Source organism: Thermobia domestica, chromosome 10, assembly GCF_964235325.1.
Source record: "Thermobia domestica chromosome 10, izTheDome1.hap1.1, whole genome shotgun sequence".
Taxonomy (NCBI): Eukaryota; Metazoa; Arthropoda; class Insecta; order Zygentoma; family Lepismatidae; genus Thermobia; species Thermobia domestica.
The window spans coordinates 75,957,838-75,985,345 of record NC_137463.1 but is presented as its reverse complement, the minus strand read 5'-3'; positions in this window follow the sequence as shown (position 1 = coordinate 75,985,345).

Here is a 27,508-nt window from a genome sequence, read left to right as displayed (position 1 = left end):
TGTCAGGAAGCCATAAAAAAATCTTACACCGGAACAACGTAAAAGGCGTGTAGAATGGGCCAAAACTCACAAGGATTGGACAAGTGACCAGCGGCGCAAAGTTCTGTTTAGTGATGAGACGAAAATAACCATTTATGGCAATAATTCATGAGCTAGAGTTTATCGCATGACTGGTGAAGCACTTAATTCTGTGTGTACTGTAAAATCTTCCAGGTACTATACCAGTGTAATGATTTGGGGATGTTTTCCTTTTAGTGGAATTGGTAAAATTCACATTTGTGATGGTGTTGTTAATGCACAAATTTATAAACATTCTTGAAACGACAATGATACCTACGGGTAGTGATTTAATCATCGGTGGTTCCTTTATTTTTCAAGACGATTCTGCACCTGTCATCATACCAGAGTTATAAAAGACTTTATGCTCTCCTTACGTTATGTTACCCAACTTCCTTGGCCTGGTAAATCGCCCGACTTGACCCCAATTGCAAATTTATGGAGTGTTTTGAAGGATAAGGTTCGTGCAAGACATCCCACAATGAGAGCAGAGTTAATTCAAGCGATAAACGACATCTGGTAATACTGCATTTCAACAGAAACACTACAAAACTTAGTAAACATGCCACAACTATGCAAAGACGTTATTACTAAGTGTGGACATCCAAACAAGTAGAATGACTTGGGTAAAGATGCCCCACTTTTTCATTATTACCCATTTCCCACTCTTGCAATTGAGGTGAGGTTGTTGAATTTATGATCAATTAGAAGATTGATATCTTGTTTGTAATATCTTGAAAGACAATTTTATTTCAGTAAATTTAAGAACTTAAAATAAACCATTTACAAAAACCTTCAAGTGGGGCATCTTCGGCATGCATGTGGGAGAAAGATGCCCAGTTTAACATTTTTTCAAAATGTGTTCATAAACGTAGAAACGGGCAACAATGCTTTTGTACCACTAATATTACTAACTAATTTCTACTATCTATCTAATTATAAAGAAAACTTTCAACAAAATGTCAAGTATTCTCCACGTGTGTTTTTTGAACCCGTTTGTAAACAACGAATAAAAATAAGAGAAAAAAGAATTATAGACTTTATATATTATTATCATTTGTTCATTTTTTCAAACTTGGATTTTAGCGATCACAATTAATGCAGTGACATGCAGTGAACCTACAGTTTAAATCCAAACCACCGTAATCGTTCAAATTTTCAAAGCGTTAACACCGGAAATCGAACCCTTGACTTCGTGCACCAAAGGGACACGTACTAGCAACTAGACAAGGGAAGGACGGCTATGTAAAAACTGCTCCCTGGAAATGTAATGCCTCCCCTTACAACAACTTCCTAGCTACAACACTGGTACACCCATGATGATATTTGATTTATTAGTTTAAATGCTCTTCATTTTACAATGAAGAGATATTTGATTCACCCAGAGATTTACCTTTTCAAATAATTCAACCAGATAAAGGAAGTTGTGACAAATCAAGTGTGTCGCATGATCCTCTCCCATATAGGGGAAGTTGCTGTACCTAGGGACATTTTTTTATTTTGTATTTTTTGACGTATCAAACACATTTTTTTACAACATGCAATATATTCCCTTAATAGGTACATGTTTTGCAAAGTATGTCAAACAACGAAAGGAAATCTTTCTTTAATAGAAGAGACAGAATTTCAATTTAAGTATAAGCATGTTAGTTGTCCCTAGGTACATGTAGCCGATGTACCTATGGAGAGGTAGTGATGTACCAAGGGACAGTAATGAATTTTTAAAACACAAAAAGTAAATCTACATTTGTAAAAGAAAAAGAACAAATTTAATGGGTAATTTTTATATTTTTTACACAAAGTATACTTTAATAAACAATATAAAAGCCATATATAGCATTTTTAGTGTAAACATATATGCAAGAAGAACTAATCGTATCAGAACTGAAATAAACTAAAGTCTTTAATTAAAGTATTTCGTTCTTGAAACCATAAAAATATCTGTTTCGGCAGCAGTCGACACAGCTGACTTTACAATAACTATCATAAGTTATAATCATCAAGAAACACTGGAAACTCAAATTTTATCAAACTTCTTGAAGTTGAAACACCAAGAATGTTTGGAAGGAGTAATTTTACCGCAATATCTTCAAGAGGAAGATTGTAGATCTCAGAGCTTTCTTGAAGAGTAAAATAATAACTATCACGAGATTTTCCTTTACAGAGATACTGTACGCTGAATTCATCGTATCCAACTTTATCAGAGACTTTACAAATATAGCATTTGCTTGTTTTTAGTTGTTAAATTCACTAGAACGAAATCTCTAGAATGATATTGTTTTCCTGCAGTGCGAATTGATATTTTTTTTCTGAATAACTTCTTTCACAACCCTCTCCACGTCTTCTTTGTTAGGACTTGGACGTTTTATCCCTGATTTGCTACGAGGCATTCCTCAATATCCTTAAAAGAAATGAGAGTTTTAGAACAATGTGCTTAGGGCCACGTCCCTAGGTACACTGTCCACAGGTACTACCATGAGCAAAATAAATGACGCGTCTCTTTATTTTGAAGTTTTTTTGAAAATATCTCCGTTTTCTTTATATGTTCGAAATTTCGGAAGGTTTACCCAGCAGGAAACGTTAATAACAAGTCCGTTTTAAATATTTGTGTTAGATATTAGCTTAAAATAAATAAATTAGAAGCAAAAAACATTAAATCGACCGAAATTACGAGAATTACCAACTCTGCTAAAGTGGGAAATTTTCAAGAACTCGAGGGAATTCTGCAGTTCAACACGAAGCAACGACATCTATGTCATTGAGAGAAATGCGGATTAGATCTACAAACGAAACTTTTAACGAAACATTTCTAATATGTCCTATTATGTGCATTATCTGCAGACTTCAAATATATGAAACTATGCCAAGTATTAGCGTTTAGATAGAGCAAATAGTGGAAATTACCTATGGAAAAGGACGAATTGGTAGCACAATCGTAATGAAAAATCATCTTCACCGTAGAACATGTTCAGTTTGCGTAAGAAAACAAATAGCTCAGGTAGTTAAAGCAACGAGTCTGTATACCGAAGGTAGCTGGTTCGAACCCCCACAGAGGTGCAACTGTCGTTCTTATTACTGTGGTCATTTTATTTATTTTTTATGTGGGAAAGAATCAAATTGTAACATATGTGTAAAACTCATGACGATACCCCCCAAAAAAAAGAAAAGAAAAGAAAAAATGTTGTCGCACTTGCATTAGTGTCCCTAATTTTGTTTGTAAACAGTTTCGTCATTATTTTCCCTGTGCTCACTGCTCACAATATGCTCGCTGGTGCATAATGATTGTTTCCCAGTAAAAGCTAATTCTAATTTGGAGATTTTTATAAAGTTTCACAATGTTTATCATTAAATAATCTTTTATCTACTTTTTTGGACACTTTGATATCAGAGTTCCCTATTAAATGTTTAATTTTCCCTAGATGTTTCATTACGGAAAAGTTTTACAGTGTATTTGTCTTGAATTGAAATTGTTTTGAATTTAGCACATGAGGTAAGTAGCCCGAAGGAGGAGAACTGAAGTAGCTGATATTCTACGTAAAAGCAACCAATTTTAGATTGATGACGCTTCTTACCTTCAGCACATAATCTTTACGTTAGAGAGTCAGAGAGAAAAATCCTTTTTTTTCCTCCCGTTTGACCACTCATCTTAAAGCTCTACATGTAATGATTCGTGACACATAATTTCGTCTCTCCAAAGATATTAATATAATAATAATAATAATAATAATAATAATAATAATAATAATAATAATAATAATAATAATAATAATAATAATAATAATAATAATAATAATAATATTATTATTATTCCTGAATATGCCACCCTTACATAATGTAGTAACCTCAGACATCTTAGTTTAAAGTGCTTTCTTTAGTAATTATTTTAGCAACCACGTAACAAAATTTAAACTGTAGGAGGAGCACGACGTTTTATTTTGCCCCTCTATTTTCAGCACCTCCCAAAAGAAAGTATTTAATTTCTGACAAGCAGGGCAGACAAAATGAATAAGGAATATATCCTTTCCTCCGTGAGTGGAATATCACGTAGCATATTTTTTTATTCTACCGAAGATGACTCTAGACGGCTATGATTAGTTAACAAAAGAAATACGTAATATATTTATAGCGCCCTTTGACTGTAATATTGCCGCTTCTTTATTTGTTCGAAGGCGCCCTACACAACCAAGGGTGACAAAAAGAAATAGGAAAAGTGTGTAAAGATTATAAAACACTTTATATTTTGTCAGAAGCATGGCAGTGTATGCACAGCATTGCTTTCGTTAACAAGTGTGTTACCCTTGAGTCGCTTATAAAATTAGTCAGTATAAACTTTTGCCGATCGTTGCTCTAGAGGGATTTGTCCAGGATGGTTTGGTGTCGAACGATGAGTATGTTTATTGCAACACCGTTAAAGAAATAGCAAACTTTCTGAAAGGAACTTACTTAGGAAATATCAGATCCTCCTTATACTTAGCCAGAGCCCATTCTGAAATATTGCATCTGGTGTTCTGGGTGAAAGTTCTATGGAACTATTAGAAAAATATATATTCCCGTTTCCACGCTGATGGTAGAATTTCTGAAACAGTTATTGAATTACGTTCGAAGCATTGGCGTAAATAGCGCCCCCACAACGCTGTGGCGTGGGGACCGCACAAGCTGCGAAGTCAAAAAATATATAGAAAGTACGCAGGGACGGACCAGGCCAAATTTTCACCTGGGCAAAGTGACTTTATGGCGCCCTCCCCCCTAGTATTAGCCTATATTTTACATTTTATCCTAGTGTTTTTAATAGTTTAAACCCATTTTTCAAAAAGACAGTCATTACCTAGAAAAACTTCACAAAGAATATGGCCTGCTATAAACAATACGAACACCGCACCCCCAGCTTGGTCTAGTGGCTAGTACGCCTGCCTTCTGTGGTCCCGGGTCCAATTCCCGGTGGGTTACTGTTGAACGATAAACGTGGTTCGGATTCCACTATAATCAGTATCCACATCTCCTTTGGCCATTAAGGCATAACTGTGGAACGCTAAACTCAAGCAAACAAACAAACAATACTTACTCCCCCTCCACTCTTTATTCTACATGCCATCTCTCCATTTGTCGATACAGTCCCCTTAGTGCTATGAAACTCTTCTTCCATGGTGAAATGGAAAAAGATTATGTAATTGCCGCTACTTTACAAGAATATAAACCAAAAAAGTCAGTAGGAAACACATTATAAAATTTACTTTTTGAGGCTCGTTTTGGCGTCCCTCTGACTCTGGCGCCCCGGGCAGTGGCCCGGGTTTCCCCGCCCAAGGTTCGGCCCTGAAAGTATGGACGCGTAACTAAGGGCTGCGGACGTGAGGCTAACCTTCATCTTATGCGACTGATGTTTGAAATGTTCAGTAACTGATGGGTTAGTAAAATAATTTCGACGGTTACTGATATTTAAAGTTTAGCTAAGACAAATTTACCTAACCAAATACATTTGATATCGCGATGTTACAATTTGATTTTTCCTCACATAAAAAAAGAGAAAAACAATAGTAATAAAAACTCTTACTCGTATTAGGCTCCAACTAACAACCTAATTCGTACAGACTAGTTCCTCTGACCAACTGAGTTTCGATTTCTTACGCGAAACAAGTCTGTTATATTACGAGGCATGCTTTTCATTATGATCGTGCTGTTAATTTATTCTTTCGATAGGTATTTTCCACTCTTTGCTTTACCTATATAAATAAATGTATGGATTCATATATTAAGTGTCTTTGGGTAATGTGTATAATAATTTCGCGACAAATATACTTGCTTAAATGTATTGTATGCTATGATTTGCCCTGATTGTCTGTTCATATGGTGGTTGGAAAACACACGTCAAAACTATTCGAAGTAATACCAACACAGCTTAAGAACAGGTACTAAACTGAATCATCACTCGATTGACCTTGAGGGCAAAAAACAAAAAAGGGTTGCTATAAACGAAAGTTCAGCATGCATTTCTGTGGAGCTCTGTTCAGTATCACGGTTCTCTGGCAAACACGTTTGTTCTTAGGAGTATATATTACAAACCTAACCTTTCGATAGAGCGCAATTGCAGAGAACCAAAGTAAAGGAATTCTTGCCCTTGTTAAGTTGGGGTACCACCATGTGCAATAAAAAATATCGCGCCTCCTTGAAGTGATACTTTATCGAAAATAACTCGTTTTCCTTTACATATTCGAAGTTTCTGAGGGTTTCAAAATGAGGAAACATTACTGACAAACAAGGACGCATTTAGGGGTGGGTTCAGGGGGTCCGGACCCCCTCTGAAATCCCAACTTTTCTGTAAATTTAACCTAATTTTGGGGGTTATATTTTAAAAAAATATTATAATTTATCCTAATATTGAAGTCGGACCCCGCAGATAACTTTGGACCCCTCCCGAAATAAATTCCTGCATACGTGCCTGCTGACAAATATATTTTCAATATATTCATTAAATAATAAAGTAAAATAACTAAATTAGGAGCAAAAAGCTTCAACACGGTCCAACTTTTGTCCACTGCCAATATTGTTAGAAGGGATATTAATAGCAAAAACTCCTCGTCAATGCTGAACCTTGGAACTTCACAAGCATATTTTCGAAACACACTAAGGCCTAACCAGAAAGCATTGTAAGCGAGTTACGTTTGGCAACATCGCACGGAAACAAATGAATGCTGAATTGCATTGTAACCCGTTCCTACTACTACTATTTTTACTACTAACTTCGCTATGGATCTGTATAGTACAAGGGCAAACTTATTTTAATGAAAATTTTAAAAAAAATTGTTAAATCACTTTTTGAATACTATTTTAAATCTTTTTTAACGAAAGAAGTGTTATAAACTTTTTTAAAAATAATGAAAATAATTGTTCTTAGGAAGGATTTGAACCCACGCCAAAATCAACCTTCCTTTCTAGCATGCTGCGCTAGCTCACTCAGCTACGAGAGCCGACAGCACTTAATGTTTACTTTGTGCTATATTCACGTCATGATTCGTGATGTCACCAACAGGATCACGATATAGACGTCATTATTTTTCCTACATTGCAGAGTCCCCCGAGAATTGATCATTGTCTACTCGGACTGGAATTGTCATTTGGAACAAACACTTGAATATGAAGCCAAAAGTTCCTTTAAAATAGACGAAAACTTCGAAAGTTTTAAGAATTTTAATATTTTTGTCTTTTCCCTTAAGGGGGTCATAGCCTCTACACCGAAAAGCCCCCCAAGATTTGATCATTGACCACTCGGACTGAAATTCTCCTTTTGAACCAAAAATTTAATATGAAGTAAAAAATTAAACTTTTACATCAATTTGAACTGACTGGGTTCCGGTTAACCACACCATTATGTTTAGTTTAGTTAAGTGGTAATTTGTGACACCTGCACATCAACAAAAGAATCCTTCACTTCACCGCTTCCCCCCCACTCAGGAATCCGTGCTGGATCAGCCACTAAAATCAATAGACACTTTTCCTATTCTTTTTGTCACCCTTGGTTGTGTAGGAGCTCTCTCGAACAAATAAAGAAGCGGTAATATTACAATCAAGGGGAGCTATGTATTAGGTATCTCTTTAGTTACTTACCCCTAACCGCACAGAGTTATGTTCAGTAGAATTAAAAATGCTTTGTGATATTCCAATTATTAAAGGGGGAGAGGGTGATATAAATATATTTTCTTATTCATTTTGTCTGCCCTGCTTATCAGAAATTACGTAACGTTGTCCCTGTTTGTCAGTAACGTTGTCCTTGTCTGTTGGGAGGGTACTGAAATGAGAGGGGCAAAAAAACCGTCGTGCCGCCTCCGACATGGTTGCTCAAATTATTACAAAAGAAAGCATTTTAAACTAAGATGTCTAAGGTTACTACATTAGGTAAGTATGCCATCATGGGCCGCGATTAGGGGGGACAAAGGGGGCATTTCCCCCCACTTTTTTGAAGTAACCCATTAATGTATATAGTTTCATTTGGAAATCTAAAGTTTTTGTATGTATTACTGTCTCATAGAAAAAATGGTGCCATATAATATTTGTCATTGCGTGAGTATATATTGGTTGTTTTCCCGTGAAGTTAAGAAAGCAACAGGAATTGCGTTTTAATTGTCACGGAAAACATCCCCAAAATTAACCTATTGAAGCACAACAATTCCAGCATACTTTCAACTCAGTGGTATAGAAGCAAAACCTGATAAATCCATTATTCAATTTTGTCAGGAAACGAAGAAGTGACGCCCTTATGCTTCAGAATTGTTGAACATTTTTTTTTTTTTTTTTTTTTTGTTTAGTGATCAATAATACAAATGAGTGAAATCAACAACTAAACAAAAAAGTTGTTCAGAAATTCTGAAAACATGAGGGCGTAACTTTTTCTTCGTTCCTAGATAAAAATCAAAAACGAATTTAGAAGGTTTTGCTTCTATACAACCTTCTTACAACGGCTCGATATGTTAGTCAGCCGCTTTAAAACTAATTGAGAGAACATTTGCAAAAAAAAAAAAAAAAAAAAAAAAAAAGTATTTCACAAGGAATTCTTTAATTGCACAAAAATTGACAGTTCCTAGAATGTCTTTTCTTCTTTCTAAAGTAAGGAATATTGATTAAAAAGAGCGTAATAAGAAACAACTTCTACTTTTTCCTTGTTTTGTAGTGTAATATACAAGTGAAGTGGTGTGTTTAGGGGTGTACGAGTGTATACACAATTAGATTTAGTAAATTCAACATAATTCTAGGTTTTAGAATTATTTTGTATAACCGGAGTGTGAAATGATTCTAAGTGTGGTTGTGTTTTGATGTATTCCAAGTGAGTTAAAACTGCACCTAATGGCAACGAACATGTTTCCAGAAGCTGCACAAGCAAATACATGTATTGCTTTAAATGTCGTAGCAAATGTTTGTTGTATTTACTGGCTTTCATTTTCCAAGAGTAATAAATTCATTTAATAGCATATGCGGAATTAAAAATTAGGTTGTTCATTAATCCCCAGTTTCAATATTACTTCTGCATAGCATACCTCATTATTCATTACTATGATTAATATTATCCTTTCTATTTATTTGTTTTGTAAATTTGTTATTAAATAATCTGATTACACAATTTTCCAGATAGAATGTTAAGTGAAACAAATGAAATGAAAGTTTTGAGTTTTATGTCCCACGCTTATGCCGGCTAGGCTAAAGGAGACGGTGAAGATGAGAAATACTGTAAATGAAATGGTGGAATGAAGAAAGTGGAAGGAAACGGGAGAACCCGAGAAAACCCACGCACACGGTGTTTGTCCCCCACAAGGTCCACTTGGCGGGAGCAGGGTTTGGACCAGGAACCCCATACACCAGAGGTGAACGATCTACCACTGAGCCACCGCGACCCCCAGAATTTTAAGATGTTCATGAGCAAGGAATCAAATCTCTTCTTACACCTTTGTTGTTTAAGAGTACAAAGGGCTAGTGCCTACTTCTGTTGCTCTTGTCAATTTATTTAATAAAATATAAAAATACGATATACGGTATTTTAACCGAAAAAGATAGTATCCTATTAGTTATACAACCTTTCGTCAAACAAAGTGTTGGAAACAACCAGGGAAACTAACAGTGATATACAAATATTCAGATCATGTATTGCCCCCCCCCACTTTTAACGTCCTATCGCCGCCACTGTATGGCATATTCAGAATTATTATTATTATTATTATTATTATTATTATTATTATTATTATTATTATTATGTGAATGTCTTTGGAGCACCGAAATTGTGTAAGACGAACCATGGTATGTAGAGGTGGTTTAAGATGGGTGGTCATAGGGAAGGAAAAAACAGGATTTTTCTCTCTGACTCTCTAATGTAAAGATTATGTGCTGAAGGTAAGAAGCATCATCATTCTACAATAGGTTGCTTTTACGTAGAATATCAGCTACTTCAGTTCTCCTCCTTCGGGCTACTTACCTCATGTGGTAAATTCAAAACAATATCTCTCCTCTGGAGCTAGGGGTCCCGGGTTCGATCCCAGCCCCCGCCAAGTGAACTTTCTGGTGGACAAACACCGTGTGCGTGGGTTTTCTCGGGGTTCTCCCGTTTCCTCCCACTTTCTTCATTCCACCCTTTCATTCATTACTCATCATCACCGTCTCCTTTAGCCTAACCGGCATAACCGTGGGACGTAAAACTCAAAGATTTCATTTCATTTTTTCAATACAATTTCAATTCAAAACAAATACATTGTCAAACTTTTCCGTAATTAAATATATATAAGGAAAATTAAACATTTAATAGGGAAATCTGTTATAAAAATGTCCAAACAAGTAGACAGAAGATTATTTAATGATAAACATTGTGAAACTTTATAAAAATCTCCAAATTAGAATTAACGTTTACTGGAAAGCATTCGTTATACACCAGCGAGCATATTGTGAGCAGTGAGCACAGGGAAAATAATCACGAAACTGTTTACAAACCACAATTAAGGTCACTAATGCAAGTGCGACAACATTTTTTATTTTCTTTTTTTTTCTTTTTTTTGGTATCGTCATGAGTTTTACACATATGTTACAATTTGATTCTTTCCCACATAAAAAAATAAATCAAATAACCATAATAATAAAAGTCACAATTGCACTTCTATGGGGGTTCGAACCAGCTACCTCCGGCATACAGAGTCGCTGCTTTAACTAACTGAGCTATTTGTTTTCTTACGCAAACTCAACATGTTCTACGGTGAAGATGATTTTTCATTACGATCGTGCTACCAATTCGTCCTTTTCCATAGGTAATTTCCACTATTTGCTCTATCTAAACGCTAATACTTGGCATAGTTTCATATATTTGAAGTTTGCAGATAATGCACATAATAGGACATATTAGAAATGTTTCGTTAAAAGTTTCGTTTGTAGATCTAATCCGCATTTCTCTCAATGACATAGATGTCGTTGCTTCGTGTTGAACTGCAGAATTCCCTCGAGTTCTTGAAAATTTCCCACTTTAGCAGAGTTGGTAATTCTCGTAATTTCGGTCGATTTAATGTTTTTTGCTTCTAATTTATTTATTTTAAGCTAATATCTAACACAAATATTTAAAACGGACTTGTTATTAACGTTTCCTGCTGGGTAAACCTTCCGAAATTTCGAACATATAAAGAAAACGGAGATATTTTCAAAAAACTTCAAAATAAAGAGACGCGTCATTTATTTTGCTTATGGTAGTACATCAACCTCACTTGAATCACATCGCGAGTCAAGACTATTCACTACTTACGGATAGCCTTGCGTTTATTCTATTATATATACTCGAGTACGTAATCTTTCGAAAACACACCAAATGTACTTCAACAGAATCAAATTAGTAATACTATAACTGAAAAACTTATCTTAAAATCTCCAATTTTAATTTATAAATATTAAACTTCGTATTCTCATAGGAAAACGCGTGAACATCAACAAGCTCTAGGACTTTGGACAGTCAGGTGTTAACTTAAACAATGTGGCTAGATAAGAGCCAGTCATATTATCCATTTATTTCTACAATAAATCAACGATGTTCCATGGTACATATGTCCCTAGGTACAGCAGTTTCCCCTATATATATATATATATAATATTTTAGTCTTTTGAACAACCCTCATACACATTCAGCTCGCACAAATGACTTAAAACTCAATTCATGCACATTCTTTTGATTCAGCTTGACAGCCAACTAGTGTCATATAGTGAAGTTCATTCAGTCCAATGTAGATCGTGTAAGAAGTGAAAAGAGAAAAGCTTATAAATAGAATGTTACATCATTGAAAGCAGCAACCCAGCCAAGAGATCAATCCCTTGCTTCAACGGGAATTTCCCGTTTGCTTCTGAGTGAACAATTAATTACAGGTTAATACAGAACAATTAGTATTTCATATTCCAACCATACATTGTTTAAAACATAACGAACGTACATATCCTTGCAACACGTCATAAACAGATTGTCCCGAACAGAAATCTTAAACCTTTAATGTTATAAAGTGGGGCATCTTTGCTTCGATTTCACTGGGGCAACTTTCCCAATTTTGAAGCAAAGACGCCCCAGTTATCACGTGACATACTCATGGACGTAGAAACACAACAAAGCGTATTAGCGTTTGTAAAAGACTGAAGTTCTTAAGCAATTATGTTTTAATCATGTATTCCTATTTAACTACCTTCAAAAGCATTACTACGTTTCACTCTCTAAAATTATCGACACTGAAATAAGAGTAACTTTACTTTGTGAACAGGCCTGAACAAAAGTAGCTTCTTTCTCCGATGCAACTTCCACACATATTTACTCAAGAATGTGTACGGCAAGTCTTGTCACCACGAGTCACAGGTCTTGAGCAATTCGAGAGGGGCATCTTTACCCAAGATACTATATTAGTTTGAGCCAAAATCAATTGGGTACGCTTCACTTAACTTCACTTTGTTTCACTTCACTTAACAATTGACATATTTTGTTGAATATCATTAATTGTTGTAAAGATACGTAACTTCTGTGCGTAGATTTTGATTCTATATAAAATTTTCTTTAATTTAATGTATGTATCATTAGATGTTTGTGCATATTTAGGTTCAGTGGTAAAAGTGAGGGGAAACACGGGGGGACGTCGTCCTCCCACTTCCAGGAAATATCTGTGGCGTCCCCCCGCTTTCTATAAAATTACAATGGACAAAGATACGCACGGGGGACGGCTTAACATCATGCGTACCCCTAGCTTTTTAGATCCACTTTTACCCCTGGTAGAAACTTCTTTGAAAACATTATGAATGCGAGCGCTTAGCATACGCGCCTTTGGCGGGGGAGACTCGGGTTCGATTCCCGGCAGGAGCTCATGTGGTTCGGATTCCACGTTAATCAATAGGTCCACGTCTCATATAGTATCGCTGCTGAAAGGGACGCTAAACTAAAAATCAACTCAATCAATCATCAACTTATAAATGCGTAAAAGTCCAAAGAGTTGTTATTAATTTTTCCGTGACTGTATCTTGGGGATATTCAAAATATTTATGAAGTTGAAAAACAATGCTGTGGAGGATCAGGCGAGCAGAGTTGTCATCAACATTGAGAGGTGGACAGATTTGAGGCCTATTCTGGGGTCATCAATTTCATCTCACTTTCTTTTGTGGCAATCACACACAGATCATCAAATTTCTCCCCCCAAAACAAATTTCAAATCGGACTATTGAGGGACAGTCTCCCCAGTTCCAAGATTGGAGGGGACATGTCCCCCCATCCCCCCGGGATTTACGCCAGTGATGATTGCTAAAGTATGAGTTGTCAAAGAAACCGAAGTTATTTAAACATTGGACAACTTCGTTGTTTGAGTACAAAGAGTTGAAGACATCTAAAGAGAAGAAGACTGCAGTTGACGAACACGAAAACAAAGATTCCGAGGATTTGAAAAGCAGTTTTGATTTAACTGTAAGGAAGCATCGACATAGATTTTCAATGACAGAATCGGTGCAGAAGATGGATTAGTAAAAGATGTCAGAGACTTTTCCCTCGTTGTTGCTGAGAATCAAGAGCCAACTAGGTACATCGAATGCTCTGAGTATATGTTTGAAACAATCTTCAATAGGCACCAAAGAGAAAAAGAGCTGTTTGTCCTAATATTATTCAAATACGACATCTAAAATCCATAGTGTATTCAAAACCTAATCTGCATTTATATGAGCAGGAATTGTAAAGATGAAAAGTAAAGGTTGTATCGCAGTGTTTTAAAGACAAATTATGAAGATCTGTAAGATATTGAGAAGCAAACACGTACAACAAACAATAAATGGGTGTAAAAGCATATGTTCTTCACAAGAAATTGCTACAATGGACTATCTTAGGCACTGACTCTGTGGTGGGAGCACTTTTACCTGGTAATACTCAGTGCCAACCTACATCCCTATTTATTAGCAGCATGATTGTTTCCATCTTTTATCATAAAGGGATGTTTTTCTTCTTTCTTTTCTTAGCTAGTTTAGTTGATCTGACTTCTTGATTATTTTCTAACGTTCCGGCTTCACATTACTGAATTCAACACCATTTATTTCGTCAAGTAAAAAGTAAAGGAGACTTTGGATTGTCTCTAAAGATTAAAATTTTGCAATGTTCATGTGGCAACAAGTAGAAGAAAAGTAATATTAATATTAGTAGTGATAGTTGTAGTAGACAGATAATAAATAAGTATTAATCACACCATATGTATCATTCTAAATTCATCTGAAAATTATGAGTGTTACTTGTTAACCGTTATATATACTAGAAAGTAGAGGGGGGCAAGAGTACGTGGGGGGTAAGGATACGATTCCCTAAAATCAGGTGAATATATTCGCGTATGGCAATAATGCGTCACGTGGAGTTTGATGTGAATGGCGTCTAGAACCTAAACAAGTTTGAGGGTGCTGCGGCAAACTACAAGCTATCTAGGTAAATATTTATGTTTTTCTAATAGTTTGATATAATATTGGGACATAAGAAGTTAATGAATAACTTACACAATTTTATAACGATTTCAAAGTACTATAAAGCGTTAGTTTCTAACATATCCATTGTTTGACAGGATGGGGTAAATTGACTTTCTTCCAACAGTTGGCTGTACAACATCACGGGAAAGTGAATTGTGTAGTGAGGGGGCAAGGGTACGCAGATACCTATGGGGCAAGGGTACGATTCTTTTGCCCCTTCTGTTCTATGAAAAAGAATCCAATTTGATTTAGAACTAACAATCAAAAAAGAATGTAGATTCCGTTGTAATAGAGAGTGACGGCAAACTTTACGAATACTGGTTCCCATATGTAGCCTCTAACGTTAAGAATTCTGAAGAATCCTGATATTTTCTTATGTACGAGGGATAAATTTTTATTCTAAATACCATTCCTTACATAACAGTATCTAAGGTGGTGTTTGAGTTTTCGAAACAGGTAAACGTGTGAGATAGTAACATCTGCAGTTATTGAATAACTTTACGCTTGCTTATTTTATTCAGGTTTCAGAAATACTACGATTTGTCCTCTTTTATCTTAAATGTCAGTAGTCTTCAGTAATAAATTTCAATGGGCTTTATGCAGAGTCGTTCTGATGCGTGATTAGTGCCATACTAAAAAGTTCGACTACCGTATGTTTCGTGTAGTAGTCAGCTCTTTAGTAATCATACGTTAAAACGACTCTGCATAAGGCGATATCAGTCCAATGATTGGTATGGGATTCTATAAAGATATATAAAGCTAACCTAACATTTGACAATATGTAGCTTCATCAAGGATAGGTCGAGAAGTTTTCAAGTTACCCTCATAAATGACAAGCATTCTGTAACTGATGGAATAAGCTGGAAATATATTTTTATAAAGGGTCTAAATATTATCTGATTTTTTTGTATCCTATGCATTCCCATTACTGATATAAGGAGAATTAAGGATTTTTCTTTTCTTTTTTTGAATGAGAATCTGCAACGTCTTTAGGTACAATAAAGCCAGTAGGCCTATTTACCGAAGAAATGGAGAACGAATTAGTGCAATATATCACATTACTGGATCAGTTCTTCTATGAATTAACTTTAAAAGATCTAAGAAGAATGGCATTCAATTTTGCTGAACGTAACTAATATTTAGGTGCCCCATATCCTTTAGCCGTGTGAATCGAATGGCAGAAAGAGATTGGACAGAGTCTTTCCGTCGTAGACATTTAACAATTGCTTTACCACAGCCTTCAAAGACTGGTCTGGGGAGAGCTCGTGGGTTTAGCAAGCCACAAGTTGAATGTTTTATTTAATTGTCTAAAATATCTTGCAAGACAAAACGGCTTTTCTCCACGGGATATCTACATGTACGAAACTGGAATAAATACGGTTCCTCATAAAGTTCCAAAAGTCGACTAAAAATCAGTTGTGAATAAAACTGTATCTAGTGACTTTGAAGTTAACATAGCAGCTGTTTCATGGTGAGTGCATCTGGTTCCTTTATTCCCCAGATATTTAACACAAAGCAAATGAAACAAGAATTATTCGATGGCTCGCCGCCAGGTTCTGTGGGAATATCTAATTCTGGTTCATCAACTCACAACTTTTCGTAGAATGGTTATATTAATTACACCAACATAAGCGATCAAATTCGGTTACTAAAAAGGTATTTTTACTTGTTGACAATCAGACCTCTCACATTTCAATCGAAGCGATTGATTTCTGCAGGCAAAATAGGATAGTGATGTTGAGTTTACCACCAAATCGCAGTCATAATTTGAAACCATTAGATCGCTTTTTTTTTTTTTTTTTTTTTTGACCCGATGAAATCCTGGTATTCAACTGTGTGTGATAAATGGATGAGGAATCATCCATCCCACATAATTCCAAGTTGCGAGTTTGTTTACTGAGGCTTACTACAAAAAAAAAAAAAAAAAAAAAATGCTTCGTGTGGAGTGTTGTACTGTATGGGGCGGAAACGTGGACATTACGTAAAGGTGATGAAAATCGACTGGAGGCCTTCGAAATGTGGATGTGGAGAAGAATGGAAAGAATTAGTTGGGTCGAGCGGGAAACGAATGAGAGAGTGTTAGAAATGGTGGGTGAGAAGAGAACACTTTTAGATATTATTAGGAAGAGGAAGAGAAACTGGTTGGGACATTGCCTAAGAAGAGATTGTATCATGAGAGACATCCTAGAGGGTATGGTAGCGGGAGAGAGAGGGAAGGGGCGAAGGAGACTACAATTAATGGATGATATAAAAACAGAAAGATCATACGCGAAGACAAAGAAGTTAGCGGAGAACCGTGGAGCATGGAAGCTTCTCAGCTGCGGCAAGTGACCTGCCAATAAAGGCAGAATACCTATGATGATGATGATGACTACAACGCTGCAACCATTGGTATCCAGCCTTCAAGTATCTGGAGTTGTCCTACTGAATCCAGATGTGTTCGCTGAAGAAGATTTTCTTCCTTCTATTGTGGATGTGGTAGACTTAAATGTAGAAGCCAGGTCTGAAGACGATATCATTCCTGAAGCAACAAATCAAGCATCAGACCTGAATAGAGCCCAAAATCGTTCATCGGATGATTCACTGGAAGTAAAAAGGGACCCATGCGGTGCATCCAGATCAAACACTTCTCTGCTGGCTGATCGTTCATCGGTTACCAAACCTTCAACAGTAAACTAGATCTTTACTGGAGGTAAGCAGGGGCCCATGTGGACCATTTACGTCATGCACTCCTTTGGTGGGTTGTCAGTCCTCCTCCAACTGCTACCAAGCACTCAACCACTAGATCTTGAATCTCGAAGTCAATCAGAGATTCTGACATCCTCTCCTTTGAAGCAGAACTTACTTTCGAAACGGCGCCCTCCAAAGAGCAAAGGCAATCATCATCTTGCGCCAGGAAAGCTACAACCGAAGTTGTAGCTACAACTCCTCAGGTCAGTGAGGAAGTAGTGTACGAGTGTCCATTATGCAATATCATTTACAGTGATCCATCAATAGAAGACTGGATCAAGTGCGCAAGATGCCATGAATGGTGGTATGAACAATGCATATCATATAAAGGAGTAGGCACCTTCATCTGTGATAATTGTTAATGCTCTTTGGGGTGCGTATTCTTGCCCCTTTGATTTCGTACTCTTGCCCCACATATAGGGGCAAGAGTACGAATTTGAATGTTTTCATTTTATGAGTTCTAGTTCCTCTAAGAATAGAGGTATATAAAAGTTCAGTTCACATTTCGTAAAGGAGAGTTCAAGTTTTGTGTTCCATGTAAAAGTTTTCCGTTGTAACTATTTTTTTCCAAAATATACAAGTTTAATTAAAATTTGCGTACTCTTGCCCCCCTTTCCTATATACTAGCAGCGTTCACCCCGCTTCGCTGCGGTCACCCCGGAACGCAATAAACTTTGTTACTTAGATAATTTTTACTTTTTCGCTTTCAAGTGATATGATAAAAACCATAGAAGATTGCAGTAAATCTTAACATTATATCGCCTGTCATTTATGTTAACCCGCCCCGCTTCGCTGCGGTCATCCCGGTGCTGGCATATTGTAAAAGTGTCTGTAAAAATAAGCAAATCAATTAAAAAATTTTAAACAGAAGATTCAAGCTATTTTCCGCTGTATATCGCCTGTCATTTATGTTAACCCGCCGAGTGACACGGTCATGCGGGTTGCATATAAATACGTTTATTTTTACCTATGATGAACTAATAACAAAGGATTTGTACGTTATGGACACTTGAATGGTCAATTATCTCAAGACACTGGTAATTAAAAATTAAAGTGATATGATAAAAACCATCTAGGGTCCAAATCCTAATAACCCCCCAAAAATGAAAGAAATTGGTTCAGCCGTATTAGCGTGATGAGCGGACAAATTTTTGTACGTTCTCTTTTATATATATAGATAGTTGGATTGGGTGTTAATAAGAGAGTACTTATTTGCTTTATATTTATTACTATTATTAATGAAAATAATTTCAAGTTTGTAATGAGAATTATATCGAACTAAAAATAAATAAATAAAAACTGACGGAACAGCCCTTAGGAAGCCAGGGTGTGCTAAGTTGCTGCACTCATGCCTTTGGGTTGATGTGTGGTTTTGTTGGTTTTCTAGAACGGAATTCGCTACTTCTTTCTTTGAAATAACTCCTTCATTGTCCTGGCGACGCTGGGTGAACGCTGCAATGCCAACACCTCTAATGCCCGGCAATGCTTGACTTCCGCAATCTCACGAGAAGCAGTATTCTAGCATGGCTAGAGCATTGCTATTGTTAATAGTAAACTAAGCTTCTACATTACACTACTTTCACCCTGACATTTTCTGAAAGTGTGATCCCCATACCACTGACTGCACAATACAATTTTGCTTCTAATTGCCATTGCCATCTATCTATTAAAATGCTACAATAGCAACAGAAGCGCCCTAGTTCCAACCTATAACTTTGGATTTCAAACCTTTGATTTACGGTTATTTGTGATTTTACGTTTAACTAAGACAAATATTTTAAGGTATGTGTAATAGATCTTTTTTCACAAAGTATATTTCTTTGTAAATTATTGTTCATAGCCTCTGTATTTTAATAAGACTTTTCCAAAACCAATGGAAATGAATTGTGCTGCCATCTCTGGAGTTCTTTTAAACTATACGTTTTTGGACGTTTATATGTTTGTGGCCAATCCTTTCGACAATGAGATCTCGGAAACTGCAGGCTCTACAAAGATGACGTTTTCACTTATCGATTGCAAATGTTATGTAGATTGTCCAGTTCTAATTGAATATTTAAAAAAAAGTGGCCATTATTTCTTTTTTGCATTTTTACGGATACACTGGAAGTGTTGAAATTAGAAAAAAAAACTAAAACATTATATCCTACGCATTATACATTCCAACACCACATAATTGTATATGGGGGTTGAATAACTCTCAGGCATTTCTTTTATGGCCAAATGATAATGAAAAACGAAGGGTAAACATTTCTTCACTCTAAGTTGAATCTTTACTGTTTGTAGTGTTTTGCCCAATGAACAACATATATCACTGACATTATAATTAATTGTGTGTGTAATGTATTTGCTTATTACATACTGCATGCAAGAAGAAAGAAAACACTGATCATACATGAATTAAAAACTCCAACTGGAAGTAGGCTCAAATCTTTCAAACGGTGCGAGATGTTGAAAAAGTAATCGAAAAAATCTCCCCTTTATGGAATTTCTTGCCAATTTTTATCAAGATGTCTTTCACTTGTGCCTGTAAAGGAACATGTACAGATGTCAACAAGGAGATTCATGCTCATATGTGAATGATGCGCTGTGTAGAGAGCGCAGGTTCAGCTAGGCTATATATTAAAATGTTAGGTTTATGTTTGTCTCCAAAGAAAAGTTTATATGTTTGTCTCCAATCCTTTCGACAATGAGATCTCGAAAACCACAAGTGCTAGAAACGTGTCGTTTTAGCTGGTCGATACCAAAGTTTCTGTAGATTATCCAGTTCTAATTGAATATTTAAAAAGCATGACCATTATTTATTTATTAAATTTTTAGGGGTACACTGGAAATGTTGAAATTTTTAAAAAGTAAAGTATCATATCCTACAAGGTATACATTCCAACAACACAGTTATATACAGGGATCGTATATCTCTCAGGCGTTTGTTTCATGGCCAAATTATAAAACCGAAGGATAACCATTTCTCCAGTCTAAGCTGAATCTTTATTGTTTGGAGTGTTTTGCCCAATGAGCACCATATATCACTGACGTTATAATTAATTGTGCACGTAATTTATTCGCTTATTACATACTGCATGCAAGAAGAAAGAAAACACTGATCATACATGAATTAGAAACTCCAACCGAAAGCAGGCTCAAATCTTGCAAACGGTGCGAGATATTGAAAAATAATCGAAAAAATCTCCTCTTTATGGTACCCCTTGCCTATTTTTATCAAGACGTCTTTCACTTGTGTCTGTAAAGGGACATGTACAAATATTGTGAGGAATGACAAGAAGATTCATGCTCATATGTGAATGATGCGCTATGTAGAGAGCACAGGTTCAGCTAGTATTATATAATCACAGTAAGATTACCTGTGATTACCACCCAATTTCCTATTAATCGATTCGTAAAAGTATTTTTGTATGTTAGAAACATATGTGATAGTTTTTTCAAACGGACTGTTTGCTTGAAGAATTCTGTTAGTCAGAACTGAACACGTTTATATGTCAGAACACATACACCGATTTTCTCTCACACACAGTCACTGTATGAGGACACGCACCAAACATTACACTAACTTGCGATGGAAAAAAATGTTTAGAGACTAGTAAGTGATTCTTATAGATTTCGGTGTGCTGATTTCAACGGAATAATCGAAAAAGCTCTATCACGTAAGGTTTTTTTCACAAACCTACATCTTGCTTTGGCTCTTTCTCTGAACGCTATGTAGAGAGTACATTAAATACGTTCTCTCTAAATGGCAAGAAGATTTGTGATAATATAGTTTCAAATTTAATATAGTTTCAAGGAAAACGTATAGCAAACGAATATAATATACTTCCTAATAATTAAATTTACTTTTGTTAAGCGAAATTCAGGCACCACTCTTTTTTAAATTAAATTTTGTGAAATTCTAATAGCAAAGAACGCTATTTCTTATTATAGGATTGTCAGTTAGTTTGTTTATAAGTATACTTATGCTACGGGTGAATTGACTTAGATTTTAATATAAATATTGTTTGATGTGCGCTATAAACTCGCTATAGTGTATGTGAAGTGGTCTAAATAGCTTCAAGGGGTTGTCGGAATTTTACAGATTCGTTTGTTACATTGTGGAAAATATATAGTGAAGAAATATCAGCTGAACACAGCAAACTTTGTCAAAAAAGTGTATTTCACTTATTTTGCTGTAAAACTAGGTGACCAACATAAATCCTGGGCTCCCCACAAAGTGTGTTATCCATGTGTAGAAGTGGAAGGGCATAAAACAGTCTTTTTCGCTTTGGTGTACCTATGATCCGAAGAGTACCCTGAAATCATACTGATGATTGTTATTTGTGTTCGTGCAACATACAAGAGTTAAAAAAGCACTTTAAAAATTCAAATCTACCTTTATCAAGACCCCTTGCTCAGAAATATCTGTTTCAACCCATCCAGAAACAGATAATATCAATTTAAGTTCTGAGAAAGATGATGATCAGGATACAGACGAAGTTGAAGCTATTGCAAGAAACAATGAACCTGAACTATTTTCGCAGGCAGAACTTAAAGATTTGTTTAGTGATTTGAGTCTTACAAAGGAATGTGCAGAGCGACTGGGATTTCGATTGAAGGAAAAAATATTTTGGCACCAGGTATTTCTTTTTCTTGGTTTAGAGAAAGATTCCTTACTTTTGTGAAGAAGAAATCCTATTATATCGTTGCAATGTCGTTGTATTGATGGAAGAGTTGAATATGTCATGAGGTTAAGGACTGGAGACTTTTCATCGACTCCTCGAAAAGAAGCATTAAAGCAGTGTTTGTACATAATGGCAGTAGATACATAATGGCAGTACATAATGGTAGTTCTAGTTTCAGTGTTTCTAATAGAAAGTTACGAACATCTATCTGTAATTTCACAAAACCTAAGTACAATTAACGTTGGTTGGACAATATACAGTGATTTAAAAGTTATTTCTATGATTCTAGTACAACAGGCAGGTTAAACGAAATATCCATAGTTTCTCTGCGAATGGGATTGCAGGAATAGAGCTCATCACTGAATCCAGAAAGTTTGGCCACCTCGAACATCCCTACAGACATTTAAAAATATAATACGGAAAAGCTGAACTGATCCTAGTAGAATCCTGCTCTCGCCATATCATATTAAACTTGGCGTAATGAAACAGTTCGTAAAAGATGAGTCAAAAGAGGAAGAATGTTTTTGACACCTGATTGAATAGTTTCCGACTTTCAGAAGCTATATTGGAAGAGGGTGTACTTATTGGTCCAGGCATCGGAAAACTAATGAAAGAACAAGAGTTTGATGATACAATGACCGTACCTGAATTCGAGGCTTGAAATGCATTGTAAAAAGTCGTTCACAAATTTCTTGGTAACTTTAAGAAACTTAACTTCAAGTTCATTGTAGAAAATACGTTAGTAAAATTCAAAGATTTGGGATGATCAATGAATTTAAAACCGCACTTTCTTAAATCACATTTAGATTACTTCCCGGAAAATCTAAGTGCAGTAAGTGACGATCATGGGGAGCAATTCCATCAAAGTATCAAGGATATGGAGCGAAGATGTAAGAGAAGATGAAACGTCAGCATGCTAGCAGGTTACTGTTGGATGCTGCAGAGAGACTTTCCACAATCAGATGGAGTTTTCAAGCAAAAAGGCAACATGAGGACCTGTAAACACATTTGATCGACTTTTATTTGAAAACTGAAAGGTAGACTGTATCAGAAAGTAAGAATATAAATGTTATGACTCTCTTATACAAAAACTTTGCGTGATACAGAAATACGAATGTTATTTTTGGTATCAGTGTACCAAAATACACAAAGATCAATAATTATATTTTAAACACTTTTTAGTAACCCTGATTTTACAGGCTAGTGTTATCAGTACCATTTCAATATAAATAGAAGTAAATATGTATTTTTCATTAATTCCTTTTCATTTAATTTGCAAAATCGCAAGAAAAGAATTCGTAATTTTGACTTACTGTCAGAAAAAAAATAATATGTGTAAAGTGTCCCAATTCTCTCAACCTTCCCCAGATGGGCACCATACCATGGAGAAAATAAATCGGAACACCGACCAAGTATAGATAGCAAAAATTTGTGGGAGTGGTCGTTCACGTTCACGGTTGGAATTCACTCAAGATAATCTCTAACACAATTTACAATTTTATTCCGTTAAAAGTACGGGTAACCATGCCCATGGAACATAAAATGTTTCGAACCCATGACCAACTAAGTGGCTAAAATATGTGTGGCGTTGCCCTCTGACGTTCACTATGAGGTCAGAATTTTTTGAAAAGACAATAGTTAGCACCCCTTTAACAAATATAATTAATTTCTTTCTGTTAAATGAATGGTTAACCATACCATGATCGTAAAAGACTTTCGAACCCACGACTAACTAGCTATATAGACTTGAGCGATATGGCTCTTTCACGTTCACTATGAAGACAGAATTCACGCGAAAACATTTTCTAATATTCATTTAACAAATATGATTAGTTTCGTTCTGTTAAATATACTGGAATCCATACCATGGAGCATAGAAATATTTGTAAAAACGACCAATCAGATAACACTAATTAATTAGGTGGGTCTCTCTCACGTTCCCTACGTGAATCACAATTCACACAAACATAAATTCTCCAACACTTCGTTAACAAATATTATTAAATTCGTTCTGTTAAATGTACGAGTAACGATACCAAAGACCATAAAACTTTCGAACCCACGAACAACTAATTGTAAGTAGCAAAATGTTATGTAGGGGGCTTCTCTTACGTTCACATTAGGAAAGAACGCTCGCGAAGACATTTCCTGACATTCTAATGCCAATAGGATTATTAGTTTCCTTCTGTTGGAGACCAATGCCATGGAGCACAAAACGTATTCAACCAACGATCAATTAGGTACTCCAAAAGAATCGAGACAATCTCTAGCATTCCTTTAATCAATGTAATTTATTATGTTTTGTTACTTAATAGTATAAAATCTTTCGAAATATGTAGGAAAATCTTATGTGGCGGATTTCTCTCACGTTCATTATAAAGTCACAATACACGGAGACAATTTCTAACAATCCAGTTAAGATAATTTATTTTATTGTCTTAAATTTACGAGAAGAGGGCACGGTGATTCAGTGGTAGAGTGCTTACCTCTGTGTGAGGTCCTTGATTTGATCTCCGGGCAAGTAAGTTTGTGGTGGACAACATCATGTTCATGGGTTTTATTTGGGTACTACAATTTCCTCCCACATTCTTATTCTACTAATTCTTTCATCATCATTCACTTGCCTTAATCATCGTCTCTCTCAGCCTACGGGCATAATCATTGGATCTTAAACTGAAAGAGATTTAAATTTTCGAGTATCCATTCCCTACCTAATTTTAATCTCGTTTGCCCATTATGATTCTTGTGTTGAGTCGTCGTCTGTGAAACGCGGCTTCCGTGAAAAATCTGCTTGCATTTATTTTTCTCAGATCCTATCTCTGATGGCGATCCAACTTTTAGACCATATGTTGTGGCTCCTTCGATTCTTTAAAGTAGTAGTAGTAATATCATCCATATTTTATCGTTGCGCTTTTAGATTTGCTGTTATTTCCCGAATATTGGCATCACGCGTCATTTGGAGGTTTCGTTTACGAAACTGCAGCGGACGTGGAGAACGCGTAATAGTGTGTGACATGTAAAATGCTTTATCTCAGCCAAGATGTCGATTGACTGTTGTATAAAATGCCTTTATTCAATATGAGAATTTGATTATGTGAAGATGACTGACTGTTCTGTTCCACTTAGCCAGGATGGTTGTAACAGAAGAAACAGGATATGGATATCGATTGTAATAAGAGTTCTGACTTGTAAGAGAGAATGTCTGGTTTTTGTTAGTTTGTACTTTACAATGCAAAACGTCGACACGTTAAAGAAATATGAATCTACGAAGAAGGTAACTATCGTTTATAGTTGTGAATGTTTTACTCCAGATAATGGTTAAGAATGACTTCAGGGAAAAAGGTCTAATAGAGTAAAAATTCTAGGAGAGGGCTTTATCAAGAAGATTCATCAGAAACGTCGATTCCATGTAGGTGGGAAAAGACGGAGAGAAAGAAGAAATCTGAAAATTTAACAGCAACGTAAAGGCTCTTGTAAAGGATGGAATGGTGTAATTTTATTTAAGTTTCATGTAATGTGAAAGATATTATAATCAATCATTTGGGATATTATTAAGAAGTATAAACACAATGTAAGAGAGAATCTGATTTCGGGGATAAAAAGAATAAAGCTTATAATCAGTGTAAATAAAGTATAAAAATGTAAATAGCGAAACTAAGGACGTTATGTCACATCATGGAAACATATATGCGTGCTGCAAGGACATTATAATTGATATATTGGAAGATAGTAGTAAGCATCCGGATAGTACAGTGGCATGCAACAATTGTACTAAATAATATTATTTCCGTTTTTTCTTCTTCTTTTAAAGTTCCGGAACAAGATTATGAAACGATAAGACGATGAAATGAAATGGTTTTGTACCAATTGTGTGAAAATGAATACTCACGAAATGAATTCCACAAATACCGAAATTAAAATGTTTGAAAAATCATGAGCAAGAAAAAAGACAACGACCTCTAAACTACTATCTGACCTGGAGTCAATCACCACTAGGTGGCTCTACGTGATCAGACGAAGCCTTCAACGTCCGAGGATGTGTGGAGTGAAAAAGAAAAGGTGTACAGCGGTGTGCATAAAAAATGCACATATACTGTAGTTCACGATTTTACACATTTATGAATTTTTCGTTCTGTCAGTAGAATGACGAGAAAATGGGAAATCATTCAATACATGAAAATATTTTCTAAACATATTTAAAAATAGTATAGGCCCTAATTATAAACAAAATACAAAATTGAGCTTGATTAAGTGTATGCAATCATACGTGTACATTCGAGGGATTTTCGAACGTATCTACTCAGAACCAGTGTATTATCGTTAACTGTTCTTGTATGCTTTCTCCTCCCCTCCTCTCCTAGCAGACTAAGGCCGGCCGCTAATTGACAGCAGGGCAGCCTGTCCAAGCCGAGAAGCAGGACTCGCAAAACACTGTAAACAATGGAATCAAGCCTCGTGTCGCACATTCAAACGGAAGCAGGCGTAGGGTAGAGAAGCCCTCTTCTATGGCGTGTTACGATTTCCTGTGAATCTATTCCAGCAAAGAGCGCTGTCTGTGTGAGAGAGAAAAAGTGGAAAAGTTGGTTGAAGCTATGAGAGTGTATTCAGTGCTTTATGATACTAGCCATGAAGATGATGTGAAAACCAAGTTAAAAGAAAAATTATGGACTAAAATAGCAGGCGAGTTGGGTTTGTTAATGGTAAGTACAATTCACTCTTGTAACTCCATTTTGCGAATATAATTTGTTCGCAGTTATTTTTTAACAATGCGCTTATTTTTTCTTGCTATCGGTCAGAGAAGTCGTTCATAGAGGGAAGAAAAGGGAAATTACTTTCTCTTGCCAAATAATCATGTGAGGGCTATGTAAACATTAAACAGAAATAGAATAGTTTACTTGGTTTAGACTTACTTGTCTATTGACGTCATTAGCTTATTATAAATCCATAACAGTAAAGATGTGTAATGAATCGATCTCAACAATGAAGTATTTTGTGTGTAAAATAATATATTTCGTAGCAAATTAAATTGGAGAAACGAATAGGTAAAAAATAAGAATATTGCTCTTCCATCATGCCTTGTACAATACGAAGCAAAAAACCTGCAACATGAAAGTTTAAGTTCATTGTGAAACTACGCCAACAACATAGGCAACCAACCTAACGTCTTTGTGGCACTGATCACGCCAGGATAACCTTCGGCTTCGTCCCCCTGCACACTTCGTTTGGAGCAAGAAATGCATAGACCACGTGACTACAAACCACAAATTTCTCACAAGATGGAGTAATAGATTGAGGTTCTTCTCATTTCTCTTCTCATTTTACATCCTCAGTTTTAAAGAGAGAGAAAGAGAAAAAGGTCAACGTGATAAAAACTAAATAAAGAGGAATATGTGAAATATAAAGGAAAAGAAAACGTGCGCATATATTGACAAATGACACATGCACTTCAAAGGAGACCATCTCAAATTTTGTTATGAACCATATATAATAACTGTGAGAATCAGCAAACCACAAAGACATAATTACACACAGTAAGTGTTATACAACACATATTTATTTAAACAAATAAAAATGCTTGCAGAAAGCTG